General features: G+C 43.3%; 1 long non-coding RNA gene across 1 annotated transcript; it reads right to left on the bottom strand.

The window, feature by feature from the left end:
- Window positions 1-1008: 1008 nt before the first annotated feature.
- Window positions 1009-11054, bottom strand: LOC116579024. The gene is made up of 3 exons (XR_004281114.1): window positions 11007-11054; window positions 8811-8961; window positions 1009-1092 (listed from the first exon to the last, which is right to left on the bottom strand). It is a non-coding gene; the product is annotated as an uncharacterized LOC116579024 (long non-coding RNA).
- Window positions 11055-18941: the final 7887 nt, after the last annotated feature.

Genomic DNA, 18941 nt, shown 5'->3' with positions numbered 1-18941 from the left:
GATTTTTATATTCTGCCTAAATTTTTTTTTCAAAAGTTCATGCCTTTAACCCATCAGTTCCCCTGTCATGGGTTATCCTAAAACATAATAAAATATATATATTTAAAATTCTATGTAAAGATGCTCACTACAGTGTAACTTATAAAAGCGTGACATCTAAGAGTGAAACAGAAAAATCGACAATATACCGTTGATCCTTGAACAACAGAGGTTTGAACTGCGTGGGTCCACTTATATGTGGATTTTTTTCAATAAATACGGAGCCCGACTGTGAATGTATTTTCTCCCTCTTACGATTTTTCTCACAACATTTTCTTTTCTTTAGCTTAACTTATATTGTAAGAATACAATAAGGGTTACATTATAGAAAACATAACACACATCAAATATGTGTTAATTGACTGTATATGTTATCAGTAAGGCTTCTGGTCAGCCGTAGGCTAGTTTCTAAAGAGTCAGAAGTTATCTATAGATTTTCTACTGTGTGGTACAGGGTGGGGAGTTGGTGCCCCCAATTCCCTATGTTGTTCAAGCATCAACTGTACTGAAAAACAGGAAAAGGGATTTTTAAAATATGATAACTTTTTAACACTAGAATTATAAGTATCCATTAAACAGCAAACTCTCTAGGAATATTTTGTTAAGGTAATGATCACAATATGATGTTGAATAGTAATCCAGAATAAAAAACTTGATAGTATATAACTTGATCCTCTTTTTAAATATATTTATGTGGAATGTATTTATATGGACTATATGTCTAGATAAAAATGCATAAAAATATGAAAATAATAATAGTGATTATCACTGGATGACTTTTATTTTCTCTTGCTCAGCATTATCCAATTTTAAGTAATTACTATTAAATTATGATTGTTATAGTTCATTCATAATTAATAATAATTAGTAATACAAATAAGAAAGCAACAAAGGTTGTATGTTAAGCACAGTCAGAGGATGGCCTTCTGCTCCTAAGCCATTATCCTTGGGGCCTTTGGGAGAAACTCAGCTGTTGTCAAACTTCTAAAATGGTGAGGAGCCCTGGTTCTCTCCCTCGAATCAAATCCATTACCTAGGCTCCAAGGTAGGGCTCTGCAGAAAGAGCATGTTGGGTCACTTCTGAGTCACTTCTGAGCTTCTGAGCTAGCCATTACACAATAGCTCACCGATGTGATTTACAAAGGCATCTTGAAACTCAACACAGCCTCTGAAACACTAGAGGTGAAGAGAGAACAGAAAAGCTGGCTGGATTTTGTTTGTCTTGCAGGAGAAAATGTATCATCTGGTCAGGTAGAAATCACCCATCATCACGGGCAGTTAACTTGCAAGAATATCTTTTTCTGCCTCCGCTGGGAGCCCCTCCAGTGCGCCCCCAGCCATCCCCTGACCTGAGGTTGCAAGAGAAGACTGATGAATGTAGACCGTCTGCCTGAGAGCCCGTCTTCACTTCCTTTCTGGCAGCCTTCTGAGTGCGCTTGAGGTCCAGCTCTAGGGACTAAAACATGGCTGTTCAAGTTTTGCTGGCCATCTCACTTCTCCCTGGCAAATACTTTCTTTCCTTCCTTCCTTTCAGCTGGAAGCAGACTGACACAAGCATAAGTCTAGTTTTTCAGGGAAAGCTTCTCCTCTAAGATAAAAAGACAAAGGTTCACGAGAGAAAGGACTCTGCCTCTGCCTCACTCACGCATTCAAAGGCAGCCATGATGCCTGGAGCCATTGCAGCCATGTTGGGACAATAAGAGAAAATTTAAGAGAACTTCGAAGAATTCCAATAGAATAGCCAATAGATATTCTATTCCATATATCATCCAATGCTCTGACATTGTTCAGCTGCTGAACCAGCTTTGAAGTGTCAATGTCTATTAAGTTCTTGAGTTATTAAGACTTTGATGCCTGGTTTTTCTGACTTGCAGCTAAATGCCTTTAATTAGATATAATGAGACTTCAGAGATGGCCTGATTTGCTCACGGTCTTGATCTAACTTCCCAAGTATGGGATTTTTATGGCTGTTTGTGACAACTGCAGTGGGGTTTCCTAAATATTTGTATGTGCTCTTGCAAACTAACACAATGAGTAAAGAAGGCCTTGCCAACCAACGGTCACCTGTGACATCAGGCACGTTTTCATTAAATCTTCCAAATTCAGTGATGCTTGAGACCTTCGTGATTCCTCTTGCCCTGGTGTTTATCATCTTCAACTAATCTGGCTCGCGTCCAATGTTCTAATTTTGTTCCCCAGCTCTACTCTTTGGGAGAAGGGCTATATTTAGAAACATCTCCCCATGCTGCTTACAAATATTCCTATTTTATTTCCTTAATTCCTCAGTTTGTATAGTTACAGCTAGCACAGTTGACAAACAAACCAGTGGGAGATTTACTCTTATTTAAAACATATCTGTTGGTACAGTGTGATGGGCTTCTTAGTGAACGTCTACCTTAGCCCATCAGACTTCATCTAACAGCAGAATTTTCAGCCAGGTGTCTAAAAATTTAAAAAACAACAACAACAACAAAAAAGGAAAAAAGAAAAAAAACACCTCTGCTGTCCATGAAAAAGACTACGCCTTCCTTCTCTTAGTGTGTATATCCAGTTTGAATTATACTCATAAGGTTACAAACAGACACACATACCCAAAAACTCATTCGTAATCTGAACTGAAGTACATCAACAAAGGAACTTTTAAAATGATAAACTACCTCAAGATTTTAGTAAAATATACCATATTAGCATTCACCCCAGTTCCTAGCAAGAATGACCTAGACTCAATGTTCCCACTCACTGACCACATGGACGTATTTATTCTGTGCTCAAACACCACCGGGGATGTGGGAAAGGAATATGGCCCTGGATATCAGGACTTTGGACCTAGCTGATCCTCCTTCTGCCAAAAATTCGCTCTGATTTAGAGCAAGCCCCTTCCCCTCTCCAGGTCTTAGCTTTTCTGTGGTATAAAAGGGTGAATTGGACCAGATGATATTAAATGCTCCAGACTGCTTCCAGATTCCCCTTATGGGAATTTAGGCAAACAGGAAAAAAGAAAAGAAAAGAAAAGAAAAAAGCCCTTCCATCTGTTAGAAGATGCCCAGTCTTCCATTTGTACACCTGAAAAAAATAATATTTGAAATGTCAATGTTTACTGAGCACCTACTCTATGGAAGGCACTGGACTGAACAGCTCCCATGGATTAGCTCATTTGATCCTAGAGAGAAGCGAATGTCATAACTCCCATTTTGCAAAGAAGGAAGCCGGTCCGAAGGGGCTTCGGGACAGTGCCAGACTCACAGAAGCGAGAGGAGAGAGCTCAGATTCTAAAACCCGACCGCTTTGCCATCACACCGGTGATCCAGCCACCCATAAGGCATTTGGCATGCTTTGAGCAGTAGTGGAAACAACGTATGAGCTTAATTGTAGAAAAGAACAAGACTCAAGCTTCTCTTTGTTTCTGTCTAAAATTAAACATGCCTTTCAGTAACTGTTGTGTTTTATATTTTTCGGAGGCTGCGTGTTTTGGATCCCCTGGGAAAGAGGCATCTTTTTGATAAGGGGAGCTAAGAGAAGACGCTGTTAAATTTGATCAGAGCAAACACGTGAGACCTTTGATGCCCTGTCATGGTTTGGGTGCTCAAGAACTGTTGTCACTGAATTCCGTAAACACCCCTTGCTGTTCAGGGTACTGTCGCACCTACACCTACAGTAAAGGTATTGTTAAAACGCCGAGTAAAAACACACTTACCCTCCGCAGGCTATAGTTTGGCTTTGAAATCTCTGTAATTAACACATTCGCATTTCAGGCACCGGGTATTATGGAGTTCAAAGAAACAAAGATGTATTTCATTTTTTTTTCCCTACCGATGATTCATCAATTCCACTCCCTCCGCCTCCAGACGTGTAAATTTCAGTTTTCTGAGAAACTGCAAAGCATGAACTGACATCGTGGCATTGAGTCAGAGGACACCAAGTGTTAAACTGTAATACGCCAACAGTTGGTGTCAACCCTCTTAACCCGCTTTCCGGTGTAGGCGTCATTAACAATGCTCTTTGCCCTTGGGCACTAAAGGGGAAAGACTCCTGTAACCCTACACCAGCAGTTCCACTTAAGTAACTACCTGATGCAGAGTTATCTTTCCAGGCTATCCGGTGAAGGGAGTGAAAACATTTGCTTCTGTGTCCCTCCCAAGCTGGTGAGCTGAGACTCCCAGCTCCCTGAGGCTCAGTTCCAGACCCCCCTGTGAGTTCGCACACTTGTGATCACCAGGTCACACTCGGGTTTGTGTTTGCTGGCCACGAGACTGCGCAAACATTAGCATGTCCACTTAAAACACACGCGTGCACGCGTATGCACGCACACACACAGACACGCGCACAGTGTAACATTTAAGGGGAAATATTATTCTACATTGAAATGCCTTACTTAATTTTCTAGGTGCATCCAGACTAATTTAAAATATCATCCCTAGCAATCCCCAGATAATGACTTTAGAAACTTTCTCATCAATATTTTTTCTTTTCATTTCCTTTTTTTTTTTTTTTTTTTTTTGCTCACATTCATCAGTATTTTCTTTATTTGCTCCTGTAAATATATTAAGTATCCAGATAGTCACTAAGGATTTGGTTAAAAGAGCTATAAGCATTTTTTTTTAATGTATTAAGATTGCCCCTGGCTATCTTCTTTACTCCTGACCGGTAGGTGTAGCTAATTAGGTTGAATATTCCAGATAAATGGAAGTCCCTGCAGAGAGAGATAATTCAAGCCATTCCCTATTTCATAATGAACATTGTAAAAAATGATTTCTTCATTACAAGAGGAAGGGGCTGCTCAAGGGGGTGGAAATCCACAGAAAGGGCTCTCCCCGGGTTTTGCAGAGGGAATACTTTCAACAGGCATATCCTCAGCATTTAGAAAAATGTTCTTCGAGGATCAAGTAGTACAACTCTTCCAAGCCAGTCATTTTTCAACCCAAGATCAAAAGTGACATTTTAAAAAAGAGGCCAATAAAGAGAGTGAAGGGAAAAAACTGCTACAGTTGAGAAATTCTACGGTCCCATCAACTAGGATGTGAGTGAGTTCCGTGTATGCCCTGGTGCACATCTGGGACTCTGAGCTGAATTCTCTGCCAGGAAATATCTGTGGCCACTGTTAAAGGAGATGTGGCCCATCTTGCCTTCGCCTCTGCTGGCTCCGAGTGCATTTCTGTCCTGGGGTGGAGATAGGAAAGTGACCTTTATTTGCAGGACATAAGCTGACTTTTGATGTCCACCCTTTAAGCTGACCACTTCCTGTCAGATGATGCTCTCAGAACTTTTCTCTCTTTCTGAGCTGCCCTCAGCAGCTCTCTTTCTGCTCAAAGTCCCTATGTTTTGCTACAGACAGCAACTCTGTCTCCCAGACTTCTATACTGTTCGGCAGAGACGGTGGAGTAGTGATCTCCCCCAAGCATCCACGTATACTCCAAGAAGTCCCAGGCAAATTTCCAAAATTTTGAGTTACTTTTCTACATTGCTGAATAAAAAAGCAGATTCTGAGCCAATTAGTGTCTTATCCTAAGAAGTAGTATCACATCTTCCTCTTCTCCCTTTTAAGAAAGCCTTTCTTGGAGTGCCTGGGTGGCTCAGTCATTAAGTGTCTGCCTTCCGCTTAGGCCCTCATCTCAGGGTCCTGGAATGGAGCCCTACCTTGGGCTCTCTGCTCAGCAGGAAGCCTGCTTCTCCCTCTCCCACTCCCCCTGCTTGTGCTCCCTCTCTTGCTGTGTCTCTCTCTGTCAAATAAATAAATAAAATCTTCAAAAATTAAAAAACAAACAGAAAAGAAAGGCTTTCTTTATGTCTACACTAAATTGCCTCATTATACAAACAGCCTGGAAAGCTGGTTGCTCACTGGTCATCTTCTGCCACACTAGAAGCACACCTTGAATCTGAGCACAGACTGCCTTCAGCAGGTTATAGCCATATCCAACCCTCACTGCCTACTGCACCAGTCCTAATCCTTTTAATTTTGAAGACTATCATCCGGCCACAAACTGTCTAATCTGTGCTATATATCCTCATTGATCAATTATATTAAACCCACTGCCTCTGTCTCTTTGCTTTTCTTAACATCCTAAACTTGTCCTACTTGTGCATACCTCCATGGCTTTGTGTCCGTTGTTTCTGACCCTTGATTTCAAATGAATTCATGCTCATAGCTGCTGATAATAGTTTATCAAGTGCTGGATACATGCCAATTACTGCGCTGGTCACTTTGCCTATGGTGTATTATCTGACCTGTATAATGCCCAAGGGAGATAAGTACAGTTATCCCTAATACACCAAACAGGAAACTGAGGCTCAGAGACCATAGCGGATGCTGAAGTGCCTTCCGGAGAGCTGTCGTCATTTTAGAGACAAAGACACTGGTTTTCTCTGCTGTTGAGGGTGTTGACTGCAGACGGTTCCCATCATTGCTTCTCCCCCCAAATTGGAAGGCTGTTGCTATTTTCTTCTGAGGGCAGCCCGCACCCTGTGATTTCTTGCTGCAGGAATATAAATGTCTGGAGCCCTTGCCTTAATTTGGGACATTTCTGAAAGACCGTCACTGTACAGAGATCCTCGTGGGGTCAGCTAGGGCCTTCTGGTATACCTGTCTCATGGCTTGGCTTCTCCTTCTACCTAGTCTTGCTTCCTACAGCCCTCCCTGCTGGTACTTCTGAGAGCCCTCCCCGATAAAACTCCCACCCACAACCTTGGTCCAGAGTCTGCTTCCTCGGGAAACTATCTGGAGAGAGAAGGTTGTTTCCGTTGCCCCAGATAAAGACCGAGTGAATGATAGATGCGGGATTTAAACACAACTCTTTTTCAAAGACCGTGTTCATTTTTCTTCGCTGCTCCTTCTCCATCCAAAGACCACCCATCTTTCCCATTCCAGATGGGCTCCAGGTGCCAGGATGCCTACGCACCCCACGAGAAGAAAGCGAGGCAAAGCGTGGCCTCTGGGAGGGGGTGTGAGCACGTACCTTTGGCACATGGAGGTGTTTGGTTTGTCCCGTGTTGTCCTAAAAAAAGGGGGAGGGTCAGCATTTTACAATTCAGCAGATTTCTCTCGCACGCAGAGAGAGAGAAAGAGGATTTCCCTACTTCTCTTGAAAAAGAGCAGAGATCATATTAAGCCTACTTTGCCAAAGGAGTGTAATGCCTGGGTTGGGTCGTGGCGGTCCCTGCAGACACTTTGCACTTCCTGTTGTCTGCACCACCCCAAGCAATCCTTGATGCAGAGCCTGGAGACAATTGTCATTTGCCATTTATCATATCGTGTTGATTGTTATTCCTTTCGTGGAGAACTAGTTCTCTATACATGTGTCCTTAACAACAGCAACAACAACAACAAAAAAAAACAGAAAAATAATTAAAAAATAGTTCTAGAAGATCATATATTTTGAGAGAAGAGTGGGGCAAAGCTCTGAGGAAGGAGGGGAAGAGCAAAGACTAATTCTGCCTCTTTCATGTATGAACAGAAAGGATGAGTTACAAAAGTCTGTCGTACATCGGCCGCCTCATTGTCTTCTGGTACCTACAGAAATTATGACAGTTTTTTTTTTTTTTTAAGATTTTATTTATTTATTTGAGAGAGAGCATGAATGAGCGAGTGAGTGGGCAGGGGGCGGGGGGTGAGGCAGAGGGAGAGGGAGAAGCAGACTCCCCACTGAATAGGGAGCCTGATGCAGGATCGGTCCCAGGACCCTGGGATCATCAGCTGAAGGCAGACACTTAACGACTGAGCCACCCAGGCACCCCAGTACCTATCGAAATTAAAGTTTGGGTCGCCCTGGTCTAGGAATAAGGTAAAGGAATGATATCATCAGTCAGCTCTAGCAGAAGTAGCCCCAGATTTGGAGGGCACAGGAAAAGTGTATGAAAGGAGGCTGGTCCTGTGTCTGCCATGGTAGGGTTCTAGGGAGAAACCCCGAATCCTGACCAATCTCAGACACGATGTAAAATGAGCACTGTACTAAGAAGCACTCTAAGATTCTGTCCAGCTGTAAACTCAGAAGATCTGTGATCTGGGGTGCCTGGGTGGCTCTGTGGGTTAAAGCCTCTGCCTTTAGTTCAGGTCATGATCTTGGGGTCCTGGGATCGAGCCCCATATCAGGCTCTCTGTTCAGTGGGGACCCTGCTTTTCTCCCTCTCTCTCTGACTGCCTCTCTGCCTACTTGTGATCTCTGTCTGTCAAACAAATAAATATTATTTTAAAAAAAGAAGATCTATGATCCATTTGCCTATTGTGCTGTACAGTTAAGTTTCCCAAAGTAAACATATGAGAACACAGATTGTATCAGACGTTTCTTCATACCTCTTCCCAGTGTAAAATGGGAAATACGCCTTGTATGCACATCAATTGATTAAACAACCGCTCTCCAAAGCTCAAAGTCAGAACCGTGTTCACAACAAGGAGAACCTAATGCAGACCACAGACATCCATCTAACCAGAAAGAAAACATGAAAAATCAAGCCATTAGTGATGTTTGGAAGAGTGGGAGCTGCATTCCACAGGCAAGAGAAGTAACCACAGTTCACAAATGGGAAGTGTCGTAACAATTCTGGGGGAAAAGGAGTCAAAAATGAGTTTCCTCCAGTACTGCGACTTCTCATGAACAGAAGGAGCCCTTTGGACAGAGTCTGGAGGGAATTGAAACTCACTACTCTGGAAAATTGATTCATCAGGATGAGAGAAAGTCACAGCTTTCTACTTGAGACCTCCCTCCCACTCTGGGCTCCGCTTTGTTTCAGGAAGGGTTACCGCGGGGGGTGGGGGCTACGTTGAGATTGATGTGACTCACCCAGAGTTTGAGTAAGCCTCCGTTCTTGCTTTAATTTTTTGCAATTTCCCTGGCATAATTGTTTTAAGGAGATTTTTCCTGAATTATGTCTGCACACCAGTTGCCTTCTTGGTTTAGAGGTATGCCACGTGACGGCCTCTGTGTCATTTTCCTGAGGAAACAAAACCAAAATAAAAACAAAAAACAAGCTCAATCACTCGATGGCTAATGAGTTTGGATAACTCTCCCAAAGCCTGAGGAAGTTTGAAGAGGCACCATATTGTACCACACAGACTTTTGCCATCGTGCTGCCCCCTGACTGCTTTCAGGCCCCAACGTCTTCAAAAGCCCATGTTCCCACCCACATCTCTCTCTGGCACAGATCCGGGAAGAGTCGCTTTGACTTTCTCCCTCACCCGCTTCGTGCTGGGGGAACGGACCCTCCCAGCTGGCCTGCCTAGAATTTCCACGTCCCTGAAGTTCTAGCGAGCAAAATCTTCATCTTGTTACATGTAAATACTTGATTTAAGCCTTCCAAAGTACCTGGTACCCTGGGCATAGCATCTATATATTTTCTCTGCCTGGCACTTTTGTGTGATTCTTAGTCTAGAATATTAAACCTCAGTGATTATTTGGTCCCAGTCCCTCATTTCATAGCTGGGGATATTGAAGCCCGACAAAATTAAATCCCTCTAGAATTTCTAAATATAAGTCAACTACTTCAAGCAGTGATCAACTGAACAAATAGCTTTGTTTATATCCCAAACTCTATATATGTATATGTATATACATATATATGTGCGTGTGTGTGTGTGTGTGTGTGTATATATATATATATTCTGTTATGTGTGATATAAAGAATTTCCCAAGGCAATTTAACTACACTTGACTTTTACACTATTCTGATTAGGACTTAATGCCCACATAATATGGAACCCCACTGTATATAATAAGTTCTACAGCAGAACATCTTGATGAGACAAAGAATATATCCAGGGACCAGCAAAGTATGTTCTACTGCAATGTACAATTACCTCGTGGGAAATTCCCAGAGCTCTAGGGATTTCCGCATGGATGGATCATGGGTTAGATGTGGCGTGGGGAGTGGATAACTCCATGACCAGATAGAGAGAGCACAGTCTTGCACAACAGCTGAGGATTTTATATTTTGTCTTATGAGTGGTGGAACCACCGAGGTCTATGAGGAAAATTGGTACATTTTTGCTTTTTACCTCCACAGGACGGTAGAGAAACCCTTGCAGAGTGGTAATACAGGGAGCCAGAAAGGTTTTTAAGAGGCTCTTGCAAAGATCTGGATGAGAAATGATGCCAGAGCAGTGGCCGGAAGGGAAGATAAGGGAATGGAACGAGATATATTTAGGAAATAAAATCAGCAGAACCTGAGAAGCAGTTAGATACGGCTGGTGATTGACGAAAACTAGGCAGTTGAGATACCTGTGCCCCCAAAGTCACTTCCTTGGTAATCATTGTTCAGATCCTATAAGTTAGAGTATAATTTTTATATTTAGACTGCAAATCCAACTAATAATCCAACATTTTCAGCTCCAAGTGCTACAAAATACCTTGGCCAAATTTAAGCACAAGTTAGTCGATGGTTGCTCCTATTAATTCTTTAGTCCTTAACTTAATCACACATAAAATTTTCCAGTAGTTTCAAAATCCAAGAGTCGTTAAGGTCTGAGCCTTTTAGAGAGTTAGAATTACTGCTGTTTCCTCTTGCTCACAAGGCTAATTTTAAACATGGCCTTTTGATATGTCGTAAGTTGTTATTAATGCCACAAACATACATAGATCAATAGCTTAAGGATAAAAGAGACAACAGAGAGACAATAGACACGTTTCCGATTTTGGTAAATGTCAGGCAATGCTATTGACAAACTAAACAGTAGTCGGGGGTTACGGATGCAAACGCCCACACCAGCCAGTGAAGTGGAATGGGTTTGGGGGTGTGTGCAGTGTGCCTATGTGCGGTGAGGACCACAGGGAAACGGAGAACACGTGTCTCCAAGAGTCAGCTCCTACCCCTCTCTGGTCCTCTGATACTGTGCAGAAATACCTGTCCAAGGTCACAGGATATTAGGTGGTTCCTAAACGTAGGTGAAAAGTTGGCTAATGTTTTTTAAACTGCAGGACCAACCAAACCACGTTTGTAAGGTACACCCAGCCCATGAAAGTAGCCCATCTACGTTCGCAGACCTGGCTGTTCAAAGTGTGGTCCAGGGGCCAATGCCATCAGCATCCCCCGAGAGACTGCCTAGAATGCAGAATCTCAAGCTCCATTCTAGACTTGTTCCATCAGAATCTACACTTCTAGAAAGTCCCTGGCGATTGTGTCCCCATTCAAGTCTGAGCAGTACGGGTCTTGACCTCGGGCGTCTAGACTGTGGAATTTCTCCCCCATCAGCAGAGCAGACATACGGAAACCCTTCTGTTACTGAAGCAGCACCCAGGTTGCTTTTTGGAGGTGAGAGAGGGCGGATGGCATTCCCAACAGGGCTGCTCAGAGTTGATTCCAGAAAAGCAACCCAAGATTTCTTCTCAAGTCCATGTGTCCCCTGTGGGATGGTAGGCGTGTCTTCTGCAGGGCCAGCGCTAGCCCAAGGCCAGGGAGACACTTGTCTCAAGTTCAAACTTTAAGGGGCACTTGAAACACTCTGTAATTAAGGAAATAATACAGTATGCTTTAATGCATTGTTATGTTAATTACCAATTTTAAAATTATGAATAAAATTGTGCTTTACTGAAATAATTTTTTTAAATCAATATTAGTGCCCCAAACCCCAAATCCTATGACCAACAAAACATCAAATTTTTCAACTGACTTCCACTTACTTCAGCTCTGCTTCTGGTTACATGCCATTTTTAATATTTCTAGAATCCAGGGGTGCCTAGGTGGCTCAATAGGTTAAGCGTCGGCCTTCAGCTCAGGTCATGATCTCAGGGTCCTGGGATCCAGCCCCACAGCAGGCTCCCTGTTCAGCAATATAAAATATATTTACTGGTCTTATCTGTGGTGTAGCAAGCTGTTTACCAGCCTCTGTCCCTTTACCCCAAGACCTGGAGCTACCATGAAGGCAGGAAATTTTGCTTTGGTCTTCTGCCTTGACATTCCAGTCACTTTAGCAGGGGAAACAGGCTGGAGGTGAGGCCAGGGCAAGCCAGCATAGACCAAAATAGCTGGGAAGCTGCCCTGTGTGTCTATTTCACACAGAGACTTCCCTTTCAGGTCCAGAATCTGGAAGTGCCCCGAGGTACAGGAAAGACGACACTCAGAGTTGGGAATGAATGAATGACCGCTAGGCGTGTTTCAGTTCCTGTCTGGGAAGCAGCAGCCACAGAGAGCCGAGAAAGGAAGAAATTTTCTTACCAACTATGCAGGCTGGAACCTGGAACGGAGAGCTGACAGATTGTGCCCTGAACCACGGCTCTGGGGAGGCAATTCCTCAATATTCCCATGGCATTTGTGTCTGTTGCACTCATGAGGATGTCTTCCAGGGGCTCCCATTGTGAACTGGGTTCACAAGCAAGCCTGGGGGCTAGGGATATAGTATCAGAGCCTGCCTCGACTGGTGCAAGCTAAGTGATCTTAGCTGAGTGCCAGCATCATATGTAACCTTAATTTACCCACCGTTGCAGAACAAAGATGAGATCAGGTCTATGAAATTCTTTCATCTGCGACCTAGCATGGAACCTGAAACCTAAGAGGAGGCAACAACCATCCTTCTCAAAACACCTATAAGATTCCAAAAACAAAACAAAACAAACCCCAAAAACAAAACAAAACAAACAAACAAAAAACAATACTTTATTTCTCTTTTAAAGATTTTATTTATTTATTTGACGGAGAGGGACAGCTAGAGAGGGAACACAAGCAGGGGGAGTGGGAGAGGGAGAAGCAGGCTTCCCGCTGAGCAGTGAGCCTGAGACAGGGCTCAATCCCAGGACCCTGGGATCATGACTGAAACTGAAGGCAGACACGTAACCACTCAGCCACCCAGGCGCCCCTCAGCAGTAGCTTATATTTGCATGGTAGGCTTAAAGTTTCAAAACCCTTATATGTGTTTTAAAACCATTATGTTGTCTTCCCAGCATTCCAGTGAGTTAGGCAAGGCAAGAATTTTCATCGGTATTTTTTAAATGTGAAAACTGGAACAACTGGTAGAAGACAGGCCTTCTGGCTTGTAGTACAATAATATTTCCACTCCTCTGCCCTCTCTATTTTGCAAATTGTAGGGATTCAATAGTTGAATATACAATTTCAGGAAACCCAATGAAAGATCCAAAATACAGATGTATCCAAAATACAGATGCTCTTATCCTACAACCAGAAAAAAAGCGCAGTGTTAAATTGTTTGTTTGTGTGTTTTTCCCTGAGGACAGGTTTTTAAGGTGTTCAAGGTGAAAGAATTTGTCTTTACGTATCTTGGAATCCCCCTAGGCACCAAGAAGTATGCTAACACAGTCACCTGACTTGATTTTTTTTTCCGGCTGATTGATTTGTAAATGACCGTTGATTTATGGATATTAGACGTTTGCACACATGAGATGGAGGCCAACGTTTTCATAAGTAACTGACATGGAAGATACACACATGTTTGTATCAGTTGTAATTGTAGCAAAGTGTTAACGTTCACTCAGATCACATAATCTGCAGCCACCAACGGCACCCCTGTGGGAGAGTTTTGTCCCATTAGCTGAAGTCACCTCCCTTCTGCCTGTGCACTCAAAGCTTGGGGAGTTCATCTTTCACAAACACGCTAGAAATACTGAAGCCATTCTATGGGTCAGTGCTGAATTTAAGGAGCCACACATCAACTTGAATCAGACTGATTACAACTCCTCTGAACCTAATTGGCAAAACCTAACTGCATTCATGTTTTATTAAAAGCAACTTTCATTACATAGGGGGTGCTGTCAGAAAAATAAATCACATCTGCAAGTACTTAGGTATAAAATTTTGCAGATAACTTCCAGTCGTCGGTAATTTTATATTAGAAACTGTTTTTTCCAATACATGCTAAAACTTTGTTCATCAGTATTAAACACGCCTTACCTACCACTCTCAGAATATTTATGGGATTTGTAATATAACCTTTTTTTTTTCTTCTTCTTTAGAGATGTAGTAAACTCGTTTCTGCCAACCTTATTCTTGGCAGCCTCTCGAGGCCCTTTGGAAACTATAAATTGGTTTGCATTTTATGGTCCACTGTTTACCATTCTCTCCAACCCCCCCCCCAAAGAATAAATTCCAGTCCATTTTTTAAAAATTAGTCGTAGGTGTTGGCTATAAAAATGAGTGGGTTCTCCTTGAATTCCCAGGATGAGGAGTTTTTGTTGATCGTTAGATAGAAGATTCCCCACAAGTTCCCTTCCCTTTAGTGTACCCCAAATGTGCAACAATATGATATGGCTGTACGTGTCGCCACTGCCATATTCCAAGTTAGATCTCTGTGTTAACATCAGAATGCTTTTTGCAAGCAGCAAACATTGACTAACAGTCGCTTAAGAAAACAAAACTCTTGGGAATACTTTTTTTTGTAACTAATTTATTTTTAGAGAAAGAAAGAGAGAGAGCGTGTAAGGGGAGGGGTAGAAGGAGAGGAAGAGAGAATCTCAAGCAGACTCCTCGCTGAGCGTGGAGCCCAAGGTGGGTCTCCATCCCAAGACCCTGAGATCATGACTTGAGCTGAAATCGAGTCGGACACCTAGCCAGGTGAGCCACTCCAGTGCCCCTGGAGATACGTGTGGAATCAGAGGAGCATTGGGACATGTGGGTGATTCCGTGGGTTAAACATCTGCCTGCAGCTCAGGTCATGATCCCAGGGTCCTGGAATCAAGTCCCACATCAGGCTCCCTGCTCGGTGGGTAGCTGACTTCTCCCTCTGCCTCTGCCCCTTGCCCTGCTGGTACTCCTTCTTTTCCTCTCTCTCTCTCTCTGACAAATAAATAAATAATATCTTTGTAAATTTTTTTCTAAAAAAATAATTGGAGGAACATTGGCAGGCTAGCAGAGAGAGTTCCCGTATACCCCACCCCCAGCAACCTCTAATGCTGACACTTACATAACATGATACATTCATCCAATATAAGAAATTCACATGGTTACAATGCTACTGACTAATCTACAGACTCCTTGTGGGTTTTCCAAGTTTTCCCACTGATGTCTTTTTCTGCTCCAGGATTCAGTCCAGGATCTCATGCTGCATTTAATTTTCATGTCTTCTTAATCTCCAATCTATGACAGCTACTTTGTCTTTCTTTGTCTTTTATTGATTTGGAACCTTTTGAAGAGTACTGGCCAGTTACCTTGTATAATGGTTCCCAGTTTGCATTGGTATGATGTATTTTCCATCATTAAAGTAAGGTTATACTTTACTGGGAAGAATCCCAATCAAGGAACACATGATGATGTGATCTTATCCCAGGTGATGTTAACCTTGACCTCCTGGATAAGGTTGTGACTGCCCAGTTTCTCCACTCTGAATTTTTTCCCTTGCAATTAATAAGTATTTATATTGCAGGAGATGTTTCAAGACTATGCAAATAATCTATGGCTTCTGAAATTTTTGCCCACTAAAATTTTAACATGTCTCAGGGGATCTTGCCTGCAGCAATTTTTCCTGCGGGATTCTGATGGCAGCCTTTGATGCTCTTTCTTCTTTCTATCTACTCAATGAAACTCTCTCGGAAGAAAGAGGTGCCCTTTCTACCCCATCCTTTATTTACTTAATTATATATTTGTCAGTATGAATTTAAGGATGCAGTTGTACCCTTTAGGTTACAGCAATCAAATCATTAATTTTTTATGGCTTCAATTTCCCCCAGTGCTTTGGCCATTGGGAGCTTCTGAAAAGTTGGCCTATGGTCTTTTACCATATACCTCTTCCTTTTTTATTCCTTTTCTCCTTAAAGGCACTCCCTTAGTGTCTGGCACCACAATATGCTCCACGCTCTTGGATTTTCCCTGCCTCAGCCCTACAATCAACCTATTTTCCAAGGAACCGTGGTTCCTTTTACTAGAGAACAAGATTATGTACTAGGAGTACTTATTGATGCAGGAGTTTTTTCATGCCTTCTTGGGAGACAGAACTGGGATATGTCTAGTATGTCTACGTGTGCATAGTAAGACATGTGCCCACTTCTATCTGTGATTATTTTTGTATCTACCTATTTGCATGGACATGTTTAAAACCCTGAGTTTATACTAATACCTCAGATTCTAAACTTCTTCATTTGTAACTTCTTCAGACAACGAGAAACTTTGTTTCTCATTATCTACAATGTATTGGTTAATGTATAGACAGAAAGTGGTTGCGGAGTTGCTGACCCTTCCCCTGTGAAGAAAGACTTTACCAACTAGAGGACAGTGTTTGCAGACAGTTCTTTTTGGCCTTGAGTCTCCTGGTGTCCAGTGAGAACACTGTTATCCAGAGAGAGCTCCCCATTGCCCCACTGCCCTCAGGGGACCTTACTCATTTACAGCAAAGTTTGATTCATTTGCCAGACTTCATTCCATCTTGGGTTCTCTCCAAGACCTGACTGAGTTTTCCCTTACATTTATATCAAGCAATATTTGCTCCTTGTGGTATAGAGTTCAACGGGTTTTGGCAAAGGCCTGCATTGTACACCCACCACTTACAGAACAATTCCACCACCTTCCAAATGCCCTCAAGCTGTGCCTTTGTCTCCAACCCATCTCCACAGCCCTGGCCATCTCCAATCTGTTCTTGGTTTCTATGGATTTTGTTATTTTTCAGAACAGCGTTAAATGGAATCATCCAGGATGTAGCCTTCCGGGTCTAGCTTCTTTCTCATCACAAGATGCATTTACGGTCCATCTATGTCTCATGGGGCACCTGGATGGCTCAGTGGGTTAAAATCTTTGCCCTCAGCTCAGGTCATGATCTCAGGGTCCTGGGATCGAGCCCCAAATCAGGCTTTCTGCTCGGTGGGGAGCCGGCTTCCCCTCTCTCTCTGCCTGCCTCTCTGCCTACTTGTGATCTCTATCTGTCAAAAAATAAATAAAATCTTAAAAAAAAAAAAAAAAGATCTATCTGTGTCTTTGTGCCAGTCCAGAACTCATTCCCCTTTCACTGTTTGGTAATATTCCATTGAACGGGGTATCACAGTGTGTTGACCCACTCACTAGCTGACATTCACTGAGTTATTTCTCCTGTGCCACGTGCATTCAGTGTCATATCTTAAAAGTTCTTTATCTGTCTCAGGATCACACAAGTTTCCTTCTATGTTGTCCTTCTAGAAGTTACATAGCTTAATATTTTAGATTTCAACTATTCCATGATTGCCTCGATCAAAACTTCCAAAGGGGTTTTGGCTGCAGTTCTCAACAGCAAATGTGGAAAGTCATTTGCTGGTCATCTTGGGAACAGAAGCAGGAGCAGCAGGCCTGGCATCACAGTTCAAGGAGGCTGCACTTTTCTTTCTTCCTCTGGAAGCTTCCAAGGAGACGGGACTGCCAGCACATGGAAACTCCAGGGCAGAGACCCAGCTCTCCTTCAGCCACCACCACATCAGGACTAAACATCCTATGTTCTCCAGTAACTGCAGGCAGCGCAGACACAAACTCCAGCCCCTTGACCAGAGAACAAGGTCAAGAACACTGCATGGGACAGACAGCAGCCTCAGGATATAGCATGCAGGTTAGCACTAAGAGTGGAAAGAGGCAGGGTTCAGAAGTGGCACAAAAGGGGAAACCAAAAAAACCTCATCATTCTTCTGGACGCATCTCCCTCCTTCTATCTATATCCCAACTTTCGCTGGGTCCCCCAGATTTGGTTTATAATACACCTTAAATCCACCTCCTGCTTCCCAATACCCTCTGTAAATCCTCTGGTCCAAGCTACCATTCTGGTAATGCACGAGAATCTATATGGTCCCATAACATAGCACCAGGAACTGGGTGGCTTACAACCACACACATTTATTGTCTCATGGTCCTGGAAGACAGGAGTCCAAAATCAAAGTGTTAACAGGGCTGTGCTGTCTCTGAAGGATCTAGGGTAGAATTTGTCCCCAGCCTCTGTCCTCCTCCAGGTGTCTTTTTGGTTTGTGGCAAAGAAGTTCTGATCGTCACATGGTATTCTGCCCATGTGGCAACACACCAATGTGTTAGGATTCTCCAGAGAAAAAGAACCCACAGCCACAGGAGCTCTGTGGAGGCCATTTATGTGGGGCTCTGTGGAGGCCATTTATATGGAGAAAACACACACACACACACATACACACACACACACATATATATATATGCATATATATATGACTACTACGCTATATGCGTACACGCACACATGTGGCTATAGAAAGAGAGAGAGAGAGAGAGAGAGAAAATGGGATTCTAAGGAATGGTTGTGAGGGCTGGCAAGTCTGAAATTTGTAGGGCAAGAGGGCAGGCAGGGGACTCCAGCAAGAGTTGATGCTGCAGTTCTGAGTCTGAATTCCACCAGGAAGCATCTAGAATCTCAGGCAGGGCTTCTGTGCCCAGTCCTGAAGAGCATTCCTTCTCAGTGATCTGCCCTTGTCCACTCTTTCCCTTCCCTGCTCCATCCTCCACGCAACAGGCCCAGTGAGTGTTAAGACACAAACAGGACCATATCACACCTCTCCTTACAACACCTCCGTCATCCCCCATGACTCACAGAATAAATTCCAAGCCCCGACATGTGGCCGGAAAGGTTGGGCCACAGATTGTCCTGGAGAGCCCTGGTGTGGGCACACTGTCCTGGTTTTCAATAGCACCCTTTTCCTTGGATGTGTTCTGGGAAGGTGACCAACCGTATGGTTGGCCTTTCTAGGACCTTATGTGGTCTAGCACCTGAGGAGTCTCTGACCAATCTCATGCCACTGTTCTCTTCTCCTCATCAGGCCACATGGACCTCACGTTCCTCCATCCACCAGGTACCCTCCTCTCGTGAGGCCTTTGCACAGACTAGTCCCTCTGCTGGGAAGTCTGTTCCTTTCAAGCCCCCCCACTTCTTGGTTCCAAATCTTTAATCTCACCATGATTGTCCTGTCACCTCTACCCTGAATGTTCTCTTCAGTGTTCTCCAAAGAAGCAGAACCCACAAGAGACAGACATATAGAGAGAACCACCTCAGGCCATCTGGGAGGCTA

Source organism: Mustela erminea, chromosome 19 (assembly GCF_009829155.1).
Source record: "Mustela erminea isolate mMusErm1 chromosome 19, mMusErm1.Pri, whole genome shotgun sequence".
Taxonomy (NCBI): domain Eukaryota; kingdom Metazoa; phylum Chordata; class Mammalia; order Carnivora; family Mustelidae; genus Mustela; species Mustela erminea.
Note: the sequence above shows the minus strand (reverse complement) of the source record. Positions and strands in the feature narration are given on the sequence as shown.